Source organism: Papio anubis, chromosome 15, assembly GCF_008728515.1.
Source record: "Papio anubis isolate 15944 chromosome 15, Panubis1.0, whole genome shotgun sequence".
Lineage (NCBI taxonomy): Eukaryota > Metazoa > Chordata > Mammalia > Primates > Cercopithecidae > Papio > Papio anubis.
In genome coordinates this window covers 84,923,227-84,940,421 of record NC_044990.1, presented here as the reverse complement: position 1 = coordinate 84,940,421, position 17,195 = coordinate 84,923,227, and the positions used below count along the sequence as shown (strand labels likewise).

General features: G+C 39.7%; 1 long non-coding RNA gene across 1 annotated transcript in view; it reads right to left on the bottom strand.

Annotated features, from left to right (window-relative positions):
- Window positions 1-16,742, bottom strand: part of LOC103879460 — a 138,332-nt gene extending 121,590 nt beyond the window's left edge. Inside the window, exon 1 of the long non-coding RNA XR_004178566.1 lies at window positions 11,454-16,742. This is a non-coding gene — a long non-coding RNA (uncharacterized LOC103879460). The remainder of the gene's footprint in view (window positions 1-11,453) is intronic.
- Between the last annotated feature and the right edge of the window lie 453 nt (window positions 16,743-17,195).

Here is a 17,195-nt window from a genome sequence, read left to right as displayed (position 1 = left end):
GCTCTGTTAACCAAAATATTCCAAAGCTGCCGGGTGAAAGGCAGAGGACAGCTTGGCAGTCAGACGCTTATGTAAACGACTGAGTTTTATGGCAGCCTGCACTGGACACCCATGACTCCGTGCCAAGGAGCAAAACGGCTCCATCTAGAAACTTGTTATGATGTTAAACCAAAACATCCTGACCCGTTAGTCCTCAAGGCATTTTTTGTTGTCTTTTCTTAACTTAGTGAATTGTGTCTCCAAGTGTGGGACAGTGCTGAATGAAATCTAGTTAAATTAAAAGAAATAAATAAAACTGGAGCTGATAAGTTCAAGCTTGTAGCATACCTTGTGACTTCCATATAATCTAATAATTGCATTAGTTAACCTTTTTTTTAATCACTTTGATGAATATTACAATAACTTAAAAGATTTAGAGGCCAACCGGTTACCATTTTTAAAAGATGAAAGAAAAAAATCATCTCCATCATTTTCCATTTAGACAAAGATGAATGCTATTTTTTAAACAAAAATAAATACTTAAAAAATTAGATATCACTGGATTCATCACTAACATCTGGAAAATGCCTTCTCCTCTGTATATAGCAAATGAGAAGAAATTCTTGTTACTCTGTGTGTTTTACATTCTCTGTTCTTACCATGTACAGGAATTTAGTTACCAGACCTGGAGGATGGTCTCTAAATTTGCATATTCCAAAGCCTTATCTAGTCAAGACCAATTGCTTGACTCGCTGTGTTATTTGGTTCAAAGCGTTGCTGTCACTATTATTGCTTATGGCCATGTCTAGAAGGCAAAGGAAAATGGAGCAGTATCCTGCAGATGATTGAGGTCAACCTAATGCCCTATGCTCCCCAAAAGACAGGGCTGAGAAAGATTATTTGGAGGCAGTGAATAAATTGCCTCAGTTCTCTGCTTTATAAGGGCAAAAGTGGCCTTTCTGGACATGACAGCTCTCGAGGAAAACTCAGTGGTAGGTATAAACTATTTTCACTCTATTTTTTTCCTTCCTTGACCTTTACATCAAGCATAGCACAGGGAACATAGCGGAAAGAGTATCGCTTTTGGCTCTAGAGAACCTGGACTTGCATCTTGTCTCTGTAACCTACTAGCTGGGAGACTTTGGGAAAATTATTTAACCGTATAAGCCTTAATTCTGGGTTCCTCAAATGTAGCAAGTGTAACTTCAAAACCTTGGCGTGTGAATTAAATGATATTTACTTGTAATTTGAATAAATCATTAGGGCAATGCAAGGAAATCATGGATCTACAAATAAAAGTGTGTGCCCTCTCACTCTATATACTCTTATACCCACCGCCTTCAAAACAAAAATAAGAGCCAAGGCAGACAAACAAAAACAAGAACCCACGGTGACGTCTCTGAGATAGTTCAACATGGTGATATTAATAGTAAGCCTTCATAATTTACTCAGAGACCTTCTCTCTTTGTTGGGTTCTTTCAACAAAACCTAAATTCCTGCTTATCTGTGCTGCCCGGTATATCCTAGTGATCCATGGGAGCCACCGTGGATTTTGATGCTGGCCGTTCCATCCGTGGTTCACTTCGGCATTATTTAAAACAAATTTCCAGTGTAATGAAGCCTCTCCCTTTTGTAAACATAAATTATATTTCATAAGCCTGGGAACATGTAAGCTTGCCAAATCTGAAGCAAGACAGCCTTGATGACTTCAGTCCGTTCTCAGCCCTTGATTACAATTCGATTTCCTTTGGCATCAAAAGACAAACTATTTTAGTGAACAATGTTCTTCCTTTAGCAAGAGTGAGCTCCAGTTACTTGGCAAAGGACCCGTTCATTTGCCAGACAATATGTCCAGCGTCTTAGCAATAGCTGAAACACTGAATTTGATTTAAGAGTAACCCAAAGTGAAGAACGCAAAAGAAAGTATACAGCTCCCTGCAGGGCAGATGTTAGAAGATTGGTTGGTTAACTGTCATTTCCCCATTGCTGTCTCAGGTGTGATTTTGTGATGAGGTTGCATTTGGGAGTGGGAGCTGTGACTCTCATCTGCCCCTCGACTGGGCATTTCAGTTAGTATGTGTCTAAGTATTCTATTTTATTCAAAATGCTTTTTCTTTCCTCTGATGCTTTCTCAGAATCACTTGATGTTTAAAACCTCCTTTGTGCTTCCATCTCCCCAACTAGCATTGTTCTTTTAAGAAGCACCTTCAGCTCTTCTGTGTACACTTCAGACTCTGCCAACTTGCTCTCACAAGAACTTTCAGCTTCTCTCTGACACGTGAACATCTTTTCTTGGGAGTTCATTTGAGGTTTCAGTTTGGTCATATTATCTTACTTCATTACTTGGAGAGTATTGTTAACATTACTGGTAGCTGTATATTAGCAAATTGGTGCACCTCCTGTTCTTCCAGGAGGAATTTTCCTTGTGTGTAAGGAGGAGTGAGGAGTATTACTGTTCTCTCACTAGGTGCAGAAAGCAGCCCTGGGACTCAGAGACTCCGCCTACTCCTGTTAACACTTTGCATTTCTTGGGCTTCAGAAAAAACACTGACCACGTAGCCCTGTCTCTGGTACTTTCCACAATGGACCAGTTCTATTCCAAAAAAGAGAACAGTGGTAACAACATGGAATTGTGAAACAGGCTGCTCTGTAGCAAGACAGAAATGTGTGTGCATCTCTCCGCCTACGGGGAGTCAATGATGCCTCTTACCGAGAAAACTATCTTCAGGCTCTGGAATCTAAGCGTTCTGAGATCTCTAACCAACCAGAGGTCTATGCGGACCCTTGGTTACCCAGAATTCTCCAACCACATCTGAGCTATAGCAATCTCTCTGTGTCCCAGATTCCTTCTATGGTGCCATTAAAATGTGTCTTTTCTTTTCCCTATGCTCACAGTGTTGCTCTTGGCTTGTCCATGAACTAATCTGATACTTGTATCAAGTTTAAGATATTAGTAGAAGCTAATGTATTAATGGTTCCCGTCTCATGAACCGTATTTGCATTTTAATAGCAGTCTATTAGCCTACTACAGATGATGAGTTTAACCCCAAAAATGTTGCCTTAATTTGGTAAGAATTTTAGGCATCAAGACAGGACCTAAGGAGAAAAAAACATATTTTGAGGTTAAATGGCATTTAATTAATTATGTTGTACAGGCATATATCAAAGTTGGTTTAATTATTTATTATCTAGCTATAGCATACAAATAACATTCTGTGAATTAAATGTCAGAAATGCCAGAATTGTATGTATTTTAGTGTCCTGTTAAAAAAAATCAGATCATTACTTCTTTTCATGGTTAAAACTTTTACCACATCAATATCATCACTATCAATTTAATAAGAGCTTGGTCAAAGTGGATTTTGTAATTTTTTTGTTTTTTCATATTATAGTAGAGGATTGATTTCAACAGATACTATAAATTGGATGGGTAGAGGGAAGAGCTATTTATTAATACTTGATCATCTTTGTTCTCATTCTGACACAGCTGAGTAGGTCACCTGACATTTCTGAACATCTCTTAAGTGGGGGTAATTTAACAAGAGTCGAAGATTTCATTTCTGACCTCTAGTTGTTTCTAATCTAGCAAAGACCTTAAGCAGCTATGAGGCAAAGAACTTAGGTGTTATGAAAAGCATGGTTCCATGAATGAAATAGACATGCTTTCTAAGAAATGTAGGTTTGATTTAATTATTTGGGGAATTAGAATTATTTCCCCAAATATTATTATTGGGGGAATTAGAAATTATTTGGGGAATTAGAAACGATCTCTGTAAAAGTGTATTCTTTTCCAACAATTCTGCATATTCATTATAGAAAATTTGAAAAATGCTGAGTAGTCTATGAAACAACATGTGAGTCAGTCAAAATCCCACTCTATAATGATATGATTAATTCATTCTGTCCAAAAAGCCAATTTACTGAGTACTTGCATCTGTAAAGTACAAGATGCATGTGTACTGTGCGTGTGAGAGAGCACTAAATATTACAGAATTGAGATGGTGTCATAGGATGCTACCACGCTTTTTTCAGAGTATTCATGTATGAAATTTTCTCCTATACCACACAACTTTTTTCCAAAAACGTATGTCTCATATTTTTGTCCAAAGTGTCCATTGGCATTATTAAAGAGGCTAAAGGGAGAAAACTAAAAGAGCCAATCATATAAATGCTGGAAAACACCAGGTATAGTTAAAGCCACCCTTCTTTAAAAAAGAAATATACTAAAACACACACACAAATGATATTAAAGTAGAAAGCGGGGGTGAACTCTAATGGGATCTATAAAAAAGTACCAGGCAGACAGCATATTGGAACATCATCTAAGGACTCAGAAGAGGACAATATCCTTGAACGTTATTAAACAGTTCACATAAGAAATGTTTTCAAGTTTTTGAAATTCTTTATAACAATAATATTGTTTACAGCTGTTATTTCTGAACTTTTTTTTTTTTTTTAAGCGAAAGAATCTGATTTATTTAAATGAGAGACCCAGGGCCAGGGTGCAATGGTGATATGGTTTGGTTCTGTGTCCCCACCCAAATCTCATCCATAACTATAATCTCCATAATCCCCACATGTCAAGGGTGGGACCAGGTGGAGGTAACTGGGTCATGGGGGCGGTTTCCCCAATGCATTTCTCATGATAGTGAGTGAGTTCTCATGAGACCTGATGATTTTATAAGCGTCTGGCATTTCCCCTGCTTGCACTCACTCCATCCTGCCATCCTGTGAAGAAGATAACTGCTTCTCCTTTGCCTTCTGCCATGATTATAAGTTTCCTGAGGCTTCCCCAAAAATGTGGAACGGTGAGCCAATTAAGCCTCTTTTCTGTATAAATTACCCAGTCTCAGGCAATTCTTTACAGCAGTGTGAGAATGGACTAACACAAGTGGCATGTGCTTGTAGTCACAGCTACTCAGGAGGCCAAGGTGGGAGGATCACTTGAGCCCAGGAGTTCGAGACCAGCCTGGGCAACATAGTGAGACCCCATCTCCAAAGTAATAATAATAATTAAAATAAAAAGAACAGATCTTAAAAAAATAAGTGAAAGACTCCAATACAGAAAATTCAATAAAGGGCAGGGTTGGAGCTGTTGACTCTGGGAGGTCAACAAAACCTCAGCTCTGGTTTCCAGTCAGTAGCTGTAATAAATAGTGAGCTCAGCCTTACACCTTCATTTTCCAGCAACTTAGAAATCGCCAACCACCCTACTCCTTCCCACTCTGAGTTATAGATCACCAATTTCGTGTTCTCAGCTCTTATGCAGGCAATATGCATATCTGGGGACCCCCAAATTCAGAATTTCACCATAACATTTGGAAGCACCCCTCCAAGACTCCCTTGGAAATCATGAGGGTGAAGGAGTGGACTCTGCTGATGAGGCACAAGCCCATTGGGGTTTGCTGCCAGGCTGCGTACCCTGAATGTAGCAGGAAAGTGGAGCAACCAATACAAGCAAGGTCATCTTGTGGATTCGGCTTAAGCAGGGCACTTTACCTGGTTTAGATATGTAATCTATGTAATTGATCCATTATTGTCCCTGTTTCACCAATATAAACACTGAGGTTTGGTGAGGTTAAATACCGTCAGTCAGCATTGGAGGGAGTATTAGAACCCAGTACTGTCTCATTACAAGCTGGAGTTCATCTCACTAGTACCCCATATATGAGTTCTTGCAATGTCACTTGGGGCAATTCTCTGCATTTTATCCATTACCATTGGTTAATTTCTTTTGCAAATGAAAAAATTCACAATACAAAAATTAGATTTCAAAACAAATCTAAAACTTATGTGTGGGAAAAATCCTGACCGTGTGGCCTCGGGATTGTAGGACAGGAGTGATTTATTTTGTATTCGTGTGTGTGTGTGTGTGTGTGTGTGTGTGTTTACAAAACAGCTAATAATAATGTAAAAAATAAACAAATAAATGAGGTTTTGTTAAGGATATATAGGTTTGTTAACTTTATTTCTCCATGCTTATAAACACACCACACACACACACACACACACACACACACACAGACATCACTAAATTCAACATATAAATGTTGAAAATTTACAGTTCATTTTTTCTCTTCTTTATTTCTCAAATTTTCTATAATGAATAAATACTACTTATGTAAATGAGGAGTAAGATAAATATTATTTTTAAATAAAAAATGAGAACTCATTGTTTTCTCCCATTTCCTACATAGAATAGGCCAGAATTGAGCATAGTCGAACCAGAAAATATTCCCAGCCAGTACTGGCAGGATTTCTCTCACTCAGAACTGGAATTAAACTGCATTAAAACAACAACAAAAATTGCCAGTTTAAAACACTTTCCATACTGCAGGCACTGTTCCTGGGCTTCATGAGGGTGATCTCCTTTAATAACCCAACAATCCTGCATGGCAGATACAACTATCTATTTTCATTTCATGGATGAGGAAACTGAGGCCTAGAAATTTGGCGTCTTTACCAAGGTAACACAGTTAGTGGATGATGGAGGCTGTATCTGAACCCAGCTTGACTGACCTATAGACCTTCTCTCTGACCATAAAGCCATACTTCCTTCAAGGGACAGTAAGGGCGGCACCTAGATGATAAATGCTCCAAGGGGACCTGAATCCACTGCCTGTTCCTCTCTGAGAATGTGACATTTCAACAGTTTGAACTCCTGTGCCCTAGGGTCCACACAGATGTTGAGGCTCTTTGCAAAACCATAGTTCCTCTATGAGAAGGATACTCTTGATGCAAGTAAACACAGTTCCAGCACATTTGGCACCAGTTTGTTTCGACAGTTCATTTCCTTCCAGGGTAGAAACCAGCTCAATAAGAAAAAGCAAAGCAAAGAAAACAATGTGTACATGCATTATTTTAATTTAAAAAATTATATGTGTATAATATATTAAAATTAGGTAACATATAATTTCTTAAAATTAAAGATCTGAAATTTGACTCAGGGACGGAATCATGGGTTGAATGACTAGCATCACTTCCGTTAACATCTTGATAATGATTTAGAAAAGGAAAAGGGAACAACAATGGTGTCACAATGTTCTTTTCCACGGGAAAGAAAGATTCAATACCAAACACTTATTCACAATGAATGTGAGAACCTATTTTTTTTAAATAAATCTTCCATGGTGGGAAACATTCATAGTATTAACCAATGATAAATGAATAGAAACTGAAAGGTTTGTGGGCACTCGAGCCTTGGACATGAGCACATTCCCTCACGTGCTTCTCCCCAACAGGCAGGCTCAGATTCTGGATTTGTCTGCAGCAGGATTGGTGGCTCCGATTCAACAGTCATTCATTTATTCAACAAATATGCAGACCACATTCTGCATGCCAGGAATTACACAGAACACACTGCGAACAAGTTAAAGTTTCAGCTCTTGAGGAGTTTAAGTTCTAGTAAGTGAAGCCAACACAAACAAATAAGAATATAAGATAAGTGCACGTAGGAATAAACGCTGTAGTTTAAGGAGAGAAAGAAGGTAGAACAGTTGAGGGTAGAACACATTATTTAAGAAGGGATGTTTGGGGAAGATCTCCCCACCATCTTTTGAGGTGACTTTTGAGCAGAACAATTTCAGGAAGTGAGGTGTATAAAGCTCTGGGGAAGGAAGTGGTGGTTCAAATGCTCTGAAGCAGAACAATGTGATGTAGTAAAGAAATGGGAAGAAGGTCATGATTGCTATAAGATCCTAACCCAGTGCTTCTCAAATGGGGTCTGATTTTCCCGCCTTGGGTACATTTGGCAATGTAGGGAGACACTTGCGATTCTCACACGGTGGGCGTGGGTGGTGAATTCTACAGCATCTAGTGGGTAGATGTCAGGGTTGCTGCTGAACATCCACCAGTGCATAGGACACTCCACAGTCAAGAATGATCAGCCCCATGTCACTAGCGCCTGCAGTTGAGAAACTCTGTTTGAAGCTCTCCTTTCCAGTCTTTCACAGACAGCTCTGTCTGGTCCCGTGATGATGAAGCCCCATGATTAAGGAGACAATTTAGACAAGGGACCAAATACAGGCTCTTGCCCCAGGTTGTATGCATCCTATCACGAGCAAGAGAGGTCACCGAACTGACCATATGTTCGCTAAGTAAATAGGAAGGCATGACATTGAAACAACAGACAATACAAAGTTTAATATGTAATCATTTTTACCTTTATGAAGTCTTTAGTCAGTCCCTTAGGGAATATAAAGAACATCCAGTATAAATTCCTTGTCTATTTGGAACCCCCTCTACATTGCCTCCCCTAATTTTGCTGCACGGCATCATTCTGTTTCATATACCATGACACAACCTCCTCACTTCCAATTTGAATCCTAAAAATTCAGCACCAAATAGTGCAATTACCACTTATAGGGTTGAATACAAACCAAGGAGAGAAACATAGCAAGGGGAAGGTAAGGAAGAAAAGAGATAGGAAATGAGATGGGCCGGGGGAGGAGGGTGCAGAGGAAGACATGGAGGAGAGTAGGGCTGACCTGGATGACAGGCATTGCTGAGCGCAGCGAGCTCTGAGCCGTCCTGGTGAGATTCTGTTAGGCCAGAACCACATAAACACTGCACAAGTTATTGAGGAGAGAGAAATGGAAAGATTCAAAGGTTAAAAATTCTAGTTTTCATCCTATAGTGTTTTGAATACCTATCAAATGAAATGTGTGAAGTTCTGTGGCAAAAGATGTCTAGGTCTTTGGTGGGATAGTGTATTTTGGGAAACTAGAAAGTCGTATTTTAGGCAAATTATAAAAAAGCCATGCAAGAGTGTGCACTTGTGCCTTGGCATGTGTCCCTTTATTTTCTCTCTATTGAAACCATTTCAGACATGGTAACTGCATGTTCATTTACAATAAGCCAGCTGCATTTTCATTCAGGATTAAAAAGAAATGAGTCAACATTGGATTTCTTTTTCTCAGCCCTGGTCTCACAATTCCCTCCTTCAATCACATACCTCTGATTGATACCTACTTTTCTCCTCTCTGCTGCCCGTCACATTCCCTTTCTTGTAAGTTTAAAAAGTGGAGACTTCAGGGGAGAAATAATGGAGGGAAATGATGCCACCAGGAACTGAAGCTAGAAGAAAAGCTTGCAGGTTGAAAAGTTGTGCTCCAGAAGTTGCACCCACTTAAATTAAGTAAAATATAGGTTATTAGTACATATAGATGGTCAAATAACTGTGCCTTATACACCTGCATAGATCCTGTGTATGAGATTTTAAAACTACTTGAAAATGGAATGTATATGATATTTGTGATTACGCCAATGATATGCACCTATAAGGAATTTCCCACTAAATATGTAAGTAATTATTAAACACTTTACCATGACACTCCGTGACCTGCTACAAAGAGACCTTCCAGTGATGTGATAGATGATGTCAAACCAGACATTCTTCCCATGTGAAATACTATTATGTATTTACGGCCGCATCTGTCTAGTTTCACAGCTCATTAACAAGACAGTGCAAGAGGAGATTGCACTCTTAGTGCTTGTTACATTTACTATCTAGGCCTCTACAGTAGACGCAGACATCCCAGCATAAATAGTACACAGCACGGATACCTTCAAACCCCCTCATGCATCTTACATGCTGATAAATGCCTCCTCCCGTTACCAAGTCCATTTACATTGTCTAGAGTTAGGGGGAGCAGAGAGCACACAAATACATCAGATGAAGCGGTTCCTTCAGAATGAGACCAAGAAGTGAAAAATGGGCTCAGCAGAGGCCACTTTATCCCCCGTCAGAGGATGCAGGCTGGTGAATGTGGAATGTGCTAAGATGCGTCTGGCGCAGGTTTTAATGCTGGCCAGGCGTGGGTGGGAAAATAAAGCTGATAATGATCCCGTCTAGATTTTAACGGAGAGATTAATCTTGCTTCTGTTTGGAAACGTGGAGTGTAGCTTTTTTTAGAAGGATCTCCTGGGACATGAACTTAACGTGGCAAGGGTCAGCTACATGTGAATCATCTGCCCTCTGCTTTGGCACACACAAGCGCTTCTGCGTCGCTGGGATTCCCTGAGAAGGTGAAAGGAAACGGCCTGGTGGGTGTAGCTTCAAAGGGCTGGGGTGGACAGTGCACTGCTTTTCTTTTCCCATCAGTGTCTAAATTTGTCTCCATTGTTTCTTTTTTGTTGTTTTTCTCTCTCTCGTACTAAAATGGGACTTTGGCCCAGTGAGGGACAACAATGTCTTGAAGAACTCTGTCCGTGGACGACGGGGTCATCTACATTGTCTGAACTCCATGTGCAACAGAGATTACACCCAGAGAAAACAAAAGAACTACGCAACAGAAATGTCCGCGGCCAGTAAACAAGAGAAACTTGACCTCTGTAGCCGGCGTCTTCCTGCGGTGGTTGGAGTTGGCAAAAAATAATTGCTCTACTCCCACCCCACCCCCATCATTAGCCCATCCCACGAGAAAGAGAATCCAGAGAGCCAGGGTTTCCTAAGGCTTAAAGTACTCCTTGGGAGTGGAGTTAAGACTTACAGAAGCTATGTGAGCGGAAATTCAATCAGCACAGTCTCTTTGCACTAAAGGGTACCCAAGTGGCTTCCAAGTATTAACGTAACTTACAGTAGTTCTTCTATTATGACTGGGAGAAATCTGACTCAACATATAATAGAGTACAGTATAGTCCAATATTTTAATTTAAATGGGATATTAGACCTAACTAAAGCAACGGCGGTACGTAAGTCAGTGACCCAGATGATATATTTATTGCTGTTTCATATAGCAAATAACTTTTCATTCATTCAACAAACATTCTCCTATGCCAGGCTTTTAACTCAGCAGTGGACTTAAATCCTAGTATTAGATCTCTCAGCTCCTTTGCAAATATGAGCATTTATGGCTTTAAAAATCATATATCTCCACCAGGTATGGTGGCTCACACCTGTAATCTCAGCACGTTGGGAAATCAAGGAGGTAGGATTATTTAAGGAAGGCCAGGAGATCGAGACCAGCCTGGGCAACATAGCAAGACTCCCATCTACACGAGAAAAAAAAAAAGATTGTTTTAAATAACCAGGCCTGATGGCATGCACCTGGAGTCCTAGCTACTCAGGAGGCTAAGGCTGGGGGATCACTTGAACCTGTGAGTTTGAGACTGCGGTGAGCTAGAATTGTGCCACTGTACTCCAGCCTAGGTGACAGCGAGAGACTCTGTCTCAAAACAACAACAACAACAACAAAAAACAAACCCATATCTAAAAATGTGCCATTCATAAAAGTTAAAAAGTATGCACTATTAACTTATTTCAGAGATTTATAGCCAAAAAAAATTCTCTATAGAAGCATTTGGTGATTGTAATTTACAAGATATAAAGAATGCAAATATTCCAGCCTTGTAAAACTGGATCAAGACTCCAGATACTTTCAGGATAGCCATACATTTCAATACCCTCTGTCACTATTAAAGCATTTTGGGAAATAAAAACAGGGACCACAAAACTGAGCATGACTCAGACATACCATCTGAAGCTCCCAATATCCTGGCGTCTTACAGCTGCTGGCCCATACAGCCTCTTTCTCCTGTGTTTGCTGATGCTATCATTCCTAAAAGCAAGCTGGAAAGGCTGCTCCTAAAAAGCTGATGGAAAATTGATAAGTTAAAAACAAAGAAGATGTTTATACTCTTCCCTGAAGTGAAATTCATAAAAATTTTACTGTTGTTTTTGTTGCAATTCAACTCCTTTCATTTAACTTATTGCACAATATAATTCATGAACCGAAACAATGAGGTTGACTTCCAACATCTGGGAGAATTGAAGGAAGAAGTGACTGTGTGAGCAGGAGGTGATCATCAGGGAAAGAACAAAAGCTACCAAGATGTGCTTTCTCATATCATTCTTGAGGTTCATTTCAAAATCTCATGATCAAACTTCTCATCTTCATACCATGAATCACCTTTTCTGGATACCATGGAAGTAAAATACTTTGCAATGATGGTCGTTTTGCATCAGTTTGTGCTCATGTGCCTGCCATAATGTTCTCTCCCTTTGATTTTTGCAGAGGTATGCTGAATCTGTCATCATCAGGTATTTGGAAAGTAATTTGTAGCCTCTTGACAGTTGGTCTGTCTTTGAGATCCAGAGAGTGTGCAGACAAATATGAGTTGATAAGGCCCAAGTTAAGCAGAGGAACAAGTTTAAAACATATGACAAAGTACATATCAGAGTCATTTTACATGGGTGTTGAAAGTTAAGCAACAACACCCCAAACCAAATTTGGTTGGTCTCCTGAAATCAGGAATAAGTGGTCAAGGTGGAATGCAGGGTTAGAGAAATTGAACATCAGCTCCTTGGGGCCCCAGTGGATTGGCTTGTTCTTCTACATCAACTTCATCCCATGACTGAGAGAAATACAGACTTCAGAGGCAATGAAATCGATAAGAAAAAAATTAAACACGCAACTTGGGAGAGAATATACGCTGATACTTACCTGATCTTAGGGAAGGAAAATACTTTCTTAGACTAAAACCAACAAAAGAAACGAAAAGGAAAAAACTGCCTACACTTGTCTAATGCTTACAGTGTACTAGGCATTGTTGTATAAGCTTCATAAATACCAGCCAATTTAATCTTTCTAACAAAGACATGAGGTGCACACTATAAATTAATCTCAGTTTACAGCAGAGAAACCCGAGGCAGTGAGAGATAAGGTGACTTACTCAAGGTGAGATAACTTACAAAGGACGAAAGCAGGACTTAAACCCAGACAGTCCAGTATCTGAGTACATACCTCAAACTCTCTGCAACCCATGCTTAGATTTTATTGTCAAAAATCTGAACATCTATAAACTTGCCAAACAGCAGAACATAAGAAGGCAGCATGTTAATATCTGGAGAGTCTACATTGATGGTGTTTAACTCGGGCTGCAGGGAAAGTAACCGAGGGAATTGAAAAAATACCAATGCTCATACCCCCAATCCAGCCCAGTGAAACCAGAATCACTGGGAAGGGGCCTGGCATTAGTATACTTATTAAAAGCACCCCAGGTGATTCTCATGCACAGCCAGGGTTGAGAATGACTGAGACAGGACCAGGGAAATGTATACCATTATTTTAATTTAAAAAAAAAAAAAAAGAACAAAGAGCACCAACAAACCAATCAAGACAAATTTCAGATGAATAATGACAATTACTGTCACTTATATATAAACAGAGACATATGGTTTCAAAACAGAGTACCGTTCAGTTTCTATCAAAGTAACAAAAAGGCTTTTAAAAATATCTTGATAGTAATGAGACACCCTGTATTAGTACAAGAAGTATGTTAGGTCTAAAATTTGGTACACACTTCCTAGAAGTTGTTAATAAATTATACCTTAAAACACTAAAATTGATTCCGCTTCTCAGGATCTATCTTAAGGAAATAAGAGATAGGCATAGACATTCAGGCACAAGCATGTCTGTAACAACATTATTTATAGTGGTAAAATACTGTTAACGTCAAACATCAGGAGAGTAGGTAAATAAATTATTCGTTCACTCACACAGCAGAATGCAGTGCAAGACAGACATTACGCAGCTCATGCTGGTCGGGAGCTATGCCTATGATGTAATACTGCGAGAAAAAAAGATAACAAAACTACACACTATATATTCGCAAGTTGGTAAATCTATAATTAAAAGACTAGAAGGAAATAAGCAAAACATTGACAATATTCATCCCTATGTTAACTTTCCTCTTATCATCTCTGTAAATTTCAGCATGCTTGGAGGGGCACATTCCAACAGGCTGGGTGACCACTACTCTGAAAAGGTGAAGAAATCCCCCTGACACTGATTAGATCATTCTGCTAAGTTCCTCAGATAGCCTTCCTCATTCTGAGATCCATGACTTTATATCATAACTCAAAGTCTTTCGCCCACAGTGTAGGCAGGCAGAGGTGATATTCACCATGCCAAGATGCTTGGTGAAGTATTTGCCTGCCGTGCTTATAAAGTAGCTTACAGGCCCCTTTTAGCTATTTACATCTGTTTATATGTGTCATGTTAGTGCTAAAGGATAAGAACCATATGCAGATATTTTCCAAAGTCTGGAAGTAGGATCCATGTCATTGGGTCACATTTCCAAACAACTTTTAACATATTTACGCAAGTTATGAATGTATGCATATATGAATTAGCACTGTATTCTCAAATGGCTTCTAATTCACTTTTATATGAAAATGTGACTTATAAGTTCTGATATTTTAGACGCTTCAGACATTTGCAGGCACGTTGCCTCCTACGAAAGACCTCTGTGCTTGTAAGATCAGCTGAAGCTCGAGATGTCTGCACATCTCCCTCTCTATTCCATTTGTGCCCCCTACAAAATAAGAGTGTGTGCTCAAGTTGTTTCTTTTAAAATAAAATCCCACCCTCAATCCCACACTCTCTCTTCTTACCCCACTCCCTGTCCTCTCACAGCCTAGCTCCTCAAGGAATCTCCACGCCTGCTGGTGTCAGGCTTCTCTTCCAGCCTGCAACCGTAAGCAATATGTCGGCTGTCCCTATTGACCCCCTAAATCTGCTTTTACAAAGCAAGCTTGTTGGTTGCCAAACTGAATGGACTCTTGAGTTTGCACTCAGCATTGTACTTAGTATGCGGGACGTCTTGTCTCCTTAGTGTGGACTTGCCTCATCTCTAGTCTCAAGATTTCAACAGGCACCTGACTAGTTCACTCACATTCCAATTATGCCCCTCTGTAATCCCATTCTCTAGGCTTCTGCCAAATTCCCCACCATCATTCTTCTTGCCAAACACCAGTTCCACAGTTGAGATCTTACAGCGCCTCCCTACTGTCCAAAAGACAAAATGCTGTTGGTGAACATTCATTCAGTAACTATGCATTGAGTGCCGCGCGGTACCAGGTATTTTGTCAGTTTCGGGGTACAGTGGTGTAAATGGACAGGATCTCTGACCCTGTGGAGCTCACAGCTCAGAGTGGGAGACAAATATTCGCTTATTTATGAGCAAACAAAGTGCTGAAAGGTACAATTTCAAACTGTTTTGAGGGTTATCAAGGAAACAAATGTTACCATAGAAATTAAAAGTCTGGGGAAATGTCTTCAGTAAGAAAGTGTAGACATTTCTCTCTGAGAAGGGGACATTAAAGCAAGAGCTGACAGATGAACCACAGAGATCCAGGTAAGGAATCAGGGAATGCATGATCCAGGCTCATCTCGGGCTCTGACACAAGATGGTACTTGGCATGTCCGAGAAGGGGCAATGGATGTGGCTGGACAGTTGAGAGGTAAGGATGGCAAGAGAGAAGCTGATGGAAGTAGCTAGGGGAAAATCGTGCCTGCTCTTACAGACCTGATTGAGGAATGTGGGTCTTATTTCAAGTGCTGTGGGAAGCTTTTGAAGAATTATAAGCAAGGGAGAGACACAATCTAATTTTGTTTTTAAAATAACCTTCTGGCTGCATAACGACAAAAGAATGTGGAGCAGAGAGGAAGTTAGCTAAAATGGGTGAGCGTCTACATAAATTTCAGTGGCCTAAACTATGGAGGTGGCAGTGAAGATGGAAGAAAACAGACAGGTTCGGAGGCAGTGTCGCAGTGAGGAACGTGCACAGGCAGAGGAGGAAGGGAGGGCCCAGAATGTCTCCTTGGAGCAGCAGTGAGTGGGAATGCCACTCCTCAGATGGTGAAAATAGAGAGAAATACGTTCGGGGTGAAATTTAAGAAGCTGGCCTTAGCGATATTAGTTTAGAGATGTTTCATTTGAGACCTACTGTAGATAATTAGAAATACGAGTCAGAGGACAGATCTGGCTGAACATACAGAAGTTGTCTACATATGAATTGTATTTATAGCCACAGGGAAAGATGGAATCATCTAGCAAGGGGGTGGCAAGTGAGAAGAGAATAGTGAACCAAACAGAGACGTCCCAAATCTTTGAAATACACTGAGAGAAGGTGCTGAAGAGAAGAGAAAATAGGAGAGGGTGGTGTGAGAGGAGACAAAGGAAGATGAGGTTTTAAGAAAGAGGAATACTCCAGTATGTCAGTAAGATGAAGGTTAGGAGTTAACCACTCAAGATGATAAGGGAAGGGATGAATAAAGGAAGTGACAGCTAGATCAGAAGGATGAATAGATAACTCCGGGAGGCAGAATGATAACTAGGGAGTCTGTATTGGAAACATACAGACCCTCATGGAAATCAAACACATAAAGATTGAAGAAAAGTATTTTCACCAATAAATGAATAAAACTGTTTTTAAAGTTATAATAAAATGTCTGCCAACTTGTATAAGATTGATACTTTATATATTGCTCTTGACATTATAAATAGAAAATAATTTGGCAGTAAATACATCAAAAACTTTGACCCAGTAATTGCACTTTTGGGAATCTAGGCTAAGAAATGAATCTAAAATGCTTATATGCCCCAAGCTGTTCATTCCAGCATTACTTATAATATTAAATAACTGAGAAAAAATAAATAACTGCAAATCATGGAATGGTTATGTAAATTATAGTGTATTCACTTGAAACATGATGCGGTCTAGGAGTAATATAAAAAGTGTTTATGATGTAATAGGAAGTAAATAATGAACAAAAACATATTTAAACTCTGATTGCAAGGTAAACATTAATCTATGCTTAAGAAATAGAGACTGGAAAGAAATGCATCCAAAAAATCAAGAGTAGATATATAAGGGAGGTGGAATTATAGATTATTGTTCCCTCTATTTTCTTCCTTTCTTTCTTTTTCTCTTTCTTTCTTTTCCTCCCTTCCTTCCTTCCTTCCTTCCTTCCCTCCCTCCTTTCTCTTTCTTTCTTTCTTTTTCTTTCTCTTTCTTTCTTTCTTTCTTTCCCTTTCTCTTCCTCCCTCCCTCCCTTCCTTCTTCTTTCTTTTTCTTTTCTGATGGAGTTTCACTCTTGTAGCCCAGGCTGGAGTGCAGTGGTGTGATCTCAGCTCGCTGCAACCTCCACCTCCTAGGTTCAAGTGATTCTCCTGCCTCAACCTCCAGAGTAGCTGGGTTTACAGGCACACACCACAGCACTTGGCTAATTTTTGTATTTTTAGTTGAGACAGGGTTTCACCTTGTTGGCCAGGCTGGTCTCAAACTCCTGACCTCAGGTGATCCACCCACCTCGGCCTCTTAAAGTGCTGGGATTACAGGCATGAGCCACCATGCCCGGCCCCCTCTATTTTCTATATTAGCTGTAATGTGGTTTGTATGACTTTCATAATATTAATACAAATATTTCTTT